The following is a 5,298-nucleotide window of genomic DNA, read 5'->3' on the forward strand; positions in this document are numbered from 1 at the left end:
TTAGTGGTCTAACATAACAACAGAATCCATACCCACCCAGATATGAAGAATCCTGGGGTCTTGCCTGTTTACACTTCCTGCTGCAGCAATGGGATCCCTGACATCCCAGACATGTGACCACTGCAGTCAATCACTGACTGTAGCAAGTTCGCTGCTGTAAACTGTAATTGGCTGCAGCAGTAAGATGGCGGAGTTAGGGATGGCAATGCTGGAGCAGATAGTGGAGGGCAGTGGGAACTCGGATAGCTCTGGGCAGGAATCAGTAAGGTGATGAAGGTATTACTATATATTATTATAGCGCCATTTATTTCATGACGCTTTACATGTGAGGTATGAAGTCTGTTGTTATTTCAGACCACTCACAAATTTTTTGAAATGTTTGTACCTTTAAATGATCTTTCAATATCTTATAAATACACAGTACTGTATAATATTGCAGATGATGCAATGTTTGATCTTTAAAAAAAACCTTACAGTGTTGGAGAGGAATCTTCTAATAGCAGGTTCTGTATCTGTTGAGACATGTATGATAAGGAATTATGTTTCCCGTATTAAAAATTATAAAATAATATTAGTCATATATTACCTCACATTTGTGACCTCTAGAGCATTAGGCTTTTATAAGGTCAGAAACGTCTTGATGACTTCCAATATTTTAATATCTTCCATCAGAGGATACGTTATTTATCTTGGCTTTGCTCCTCTCACTCCGGTCCTCAGAACTCTGTTGTGCTCCTTGTTGGACTTTGCAGAGGGCCCAGCGTGATCCCATATGATCATCTGCCTGGACCTATATAAGGCCTACCAAGACACACACCGTGTCTTGGTATTAAGACTTTCTAGTTCCTCTGGAGTTTTGTCTGTGTTTTCCTGAACCTCTGCTGCCTGTTTTGGGACTCCTGTGTCTCTGCTGTCTCCCGAACCTCTGCTACCTTTTTCATGTATGCCTTAACTGCCTGCTGCATCTACGTCCGTATGCCCACTCGGACACGGGCTTTGAGGATCCACCTCACCTAGGAGCCTGACATTACTACATACACTATGTGGGAAAAACGTTTTGGGACACATACATATTACATCTATAGGAGCTTGTATGATATCCCATTCTAAATCCACAGGCATTAATATAACATCTTCCATTCCTTTGGGAGGGCTTTCTACAAGATTTTGGAGTGTGCTTTTTGGAATTTTTACCCATTCATCCAGTGGATTATTCAGATAGTCAGACATTGATGTTGGACGTAAGAAGCCTAGCTTGTGATCTATTCTAGTTCATCCCATTGGGTTTTCTGGGATTGGGGTCAGGGCACTGTGCGGCCAGTCAAATTCTTCCACACCAAACTTCCCCAACCACGGCATTAGGGGTCTTCTCCAACAAACTTTACAGTAAGCACAATGTGGTCAGACAGGGAATTTTCTCCTGACATTTGCCAAACTGAGCAGTTTTATTCTTTAGACTGCCACACAAGTGTTATTAATCACTGCACGGAACTCATTTACACTGCTCCAGAGTCCAGTGGTGATGTACTTTACACCAATCCATCAAATCTCTGGCATTGTGCTTGGTGATATAAGGCTTGTCCATGGACACCCCATGCCATGAAGCTACAGACACACAATTTGGGTGCATAAAACATGTTCATTGTCCTTCCAGTTAGTATATAGGAAAACAGCAGAGTGTCAGCTCTAATTTGAACTAATTAACTAATTAGCCACACTCTCATCCATAAATACACAATAATGACAAAATATGAGGGGCGAAGTATGCAGCAATAATATCAAATTTTAATGGGAGGGAAATCTTTGCTGACTTTGAACTCCGGTAAAAAAGAAAATTAAGTAAGAAAATGTGAAATTAGTATTCCTATTTCAGTACCTTAAAGAAACTTTGTCACTCCCCAAAATGCAAACTGAAGTAATTAGACAATTATGTAGGTGACTTTATCCCTATAAAGATCCTGTTAATGGTGTACATTTTACTGTTGTAATTAGTTTGAAAACTCTTTGTATAACATTAGACTCACTCTTTATATAACAAATGCAAATAAGGGGGCTTTGGTGCACTATTGGAGTGGCCAAGAGCTTGGTGCAACCTTATGGCTCCCTCAGTTGGCATACTGGGCAGTTACCTGACTCTGATTGACAGCGCTCAATTAGCTGGAGCTTGCACTGCCTGAACCCTAACCATGGTGCACAAGGACGATGAAGGAGTCAGCAGCATGCACACAATACAGGTCCCCCTTTCTTCATGTACTCCTATCATGGCAACACTGCTTTCACATCCAGAAGTGTAGTGAGCAGCTTCAAAGGGGAGATCAGTTTCGTCGCCCTCCTCTGTGATTCACTGAAGGCAGTAGGAGCATGAAATTGATGTTATAGCGATATGCCAAGATCTTGGCCACAACAAGGGTGCATCAAAGTCCCATCATTTCCATATGAAATATAGTTTTCAATCTAATTACTAAAATGAAATGCATACTCCTAATATAATTTATATAGAACTATTTCCCATATTTAATTGTTTAATTAGTACACTTTGCATTCCAGGGGTGACAAATTCACTTTAATTAGGATTTTGAAGCTTTTTCTACTTTGTGTGAAATTTCTAAAATGTTGACATAATTAAATTTGCATGTGAACTGCCCTTTTAACATGTAAGGGATAGCCTTCTGGATTCTCTGCATCTGATTCCAAAGTCATAATAGGCAGCCTGATCTAATCCTTAGATATTTACATGCTAGGGCTTGGACTCACTAATATGGTTTGTAGAGGAGAGAGCAACCAGGATCAAAACTTTCCATGTGAGAAATGTAAGATTGAATTCAGGCAAAGGTTGAATAAAATGTTCACATAGCTGTTTGAGGACCAAAGACAGGTCCCATAAAGAAGTAGGATCATTGGTCTCACAATCTCAATAGCTCTGAAGAACTTTCTGATTAGAGAATTATTATAGAGAACACCAGCCAATGGAAATATTCTTGATTGTCCCATAGACGCTTTAGCGCCAGAGTCCCTACATGCTTCCTCCCTCCCCCGGCAGGGACGCGGGCTCACTCACCGCTGCAACGCCCGTCCCGCTCCTCCTCTTTCGTCTGCTGCATGGGGTCTGCGCAATGCTCTCAGATCACTGGGCACTGTGCTTAGGGCGTGCGCTCCCAGTTTCTTAAAGGCACAGCACGCGACATTCTAAAGTGTTCCCAGCCAATCACTGGCAGACATTTATTATTTCAGGCACCTCCACCTGTTGGGAGGTGCCTTAGCAATGTGTTATGTCAATAGTCAGCACATTTGGTAATTCTCAGGTCCCCAGTGCCTGCCAGTCAGTTTGTGTCCCGTACATGTCTGCCCATTCTTGCCGTGCTTTCCTGTATTCCAGACAGCCTGCCAGCACCTCCCTGTTTGCATATCAACTGTGCCCTCCAGCACCTGCCTACATATCAGCTGTAGTCTGCCAACACCTGCCTGTCTGTACATCAGAAGTGCCCACCTGCACCTGCCTGCCTGCGTATTAGTCGTCCCCAACATCACCTGCCTTACTGCATATTGTCATGATCCAGGCCGGGGTTTGTTTCTTGTTATTTTTTCCCTGGTCTGGTCATGCAGGGGTTAACCTTCTCTGCCTCGTTTTGGGTTCTGTGTGGCTATTTCAATCTGTTGTGGCCTGCAGACCAATGTCAGTGATAGTTCATGCTTCCAGGCTAGAGCAGCTGACCCCTTGATATCGTGTTTTGTCCTCTGTCCGTGTACTTCCCTTTCCTGCCACCACACTTTGTCTTAGTGTTTGCTCCCTGTTCTTGGACCTTTTGGTATGTGATCCGGCTTGTCTTCTGACCTGTTTTACTGTCTCTCATCTCAGTTCTATCTGCTACTGTCTGCCTCTGACTTCTGTCTTGTATTTGACCACGTGTATTGCTGCAACCTCTGGTACTTCTTGTCTTGACAGTTTCTGACTTGGCTCGTCTGACCACTTTTTTGCCACTTGGTGGCGCTTGTGCTGTTGCTCAGTGGTGTTATGCTGTGTGTGCAACCTCTCTTCCCTCACCAGCATCCCCTGGTGGAGGTTGCGCTATACTGCACTGTTGCAGCATTTCACATATCAGTCGTGTCTGCCAGTATCTGCCATACCTGCCTGCAATTGCTGTTACAGCTTCCTGCCCTTTGAGGGTCAGCTGCCATGCGTCCGAGGTACGTCCTGGAGTATCACCTGGCATTCCCCTCAAGCCAAGTCTAACCCCATTGTCAGGGATTTTAGCAAAGTGTTGGGTATTTGCTTAGTACAGTGCCTTCTAGGCTTTCCTCAATCCATAGCACAGTGGTTCCACCATCCAGCCAGTTACACATGCTTTTGGATGAGGGTAAAAAGGCAAAAGGAAGCGTGTCCTCCACTCTGTCTGATAAGCTTTTTTCATTCAAGATCCTCATCTTAGTTTTCAAATCTGTTGAAAGGCGTTCATATTCAGGCTTCATTCTTCTGGATTTAAAAAAAAATCTGTGTTGAGCCAATCTGCCATGGCACTTCATTGCTCTTCAAGTCACCGTAAGCTGTGGAAGATTCTTTTCTGATCATTCCATAATTTCTTTGCACTGAGTCATAAAATGGCAAATCTTTGCCCCCCCTCTTGCTTATTGAGATAAAAGACAGTAAGAAGATTATCTGATAGAATACTTTGTGTCCTTGTAATATAGAAGTAAACTGAAGAAGTGCCAAGTATACCGCTATGTAGTTTCTCTAATTAGAAGACTTTTGGGCTTTCCCTGTGTCACTCCAGTAACCCACACACCCTCTCAGCGCCGTTCTACTCACTGCGGTCATCTCTCTGCTTCTCCTCGTGTTAGGCCATCTCACTGAGTTGCCTCTTGCAGCACTTCTAGCACTGCTGCATCTACCTGTTGTGTCCACCTAAATTTACCGTAGTGATGCTTGGCCAGACTGAAGGAATTAAATCCTGTTGTGTCCGGCAGAGTTGTTTCTCTTGCCTATCCAGTGCCAGCAGGGCATATATTAGGTAGCTAATCCCTCCACTCCTTGCCTGAGCTGTGGTTCTAGTTTGCAATCTGCTTCTAATTTTCCTGTCAAGGTGTTTTCCTGTTTACTCTCTCCGGTTACTGACTCAGTTTGTTTAATCGTCCTGTCTGATCTATCCTCTCCTGACCTGGGCTTTGTACTCTGACCCTGTGCTGCCTGCCCTTACCCCAGACTGTGTGACCACATTTCTGTTTTGGCCCTCTATACATCGTGTTCTGCCCCTGACTCCTTCGATCAGCTGCTGCAGGTCCAGAGACTGTCTCTAATGTTTC

Source organism: Ranitomeya variabilis, chromosome 6 (genome assembly GCF_051348905.1).
Source record: "Ranitomeya variabilis isolate aRanVar5 chromosome 6, aRanVar5.hap1, whole genome shotgun sequence".
In the NCBI taxonomy this organism is placed as follows: domain Eukaryota; kingdom Metazoa; phylum Chordata; class Amphibia; order Anura; family Dendrobatidae; genus Ranitomeya; species Ranitomeya variabilis.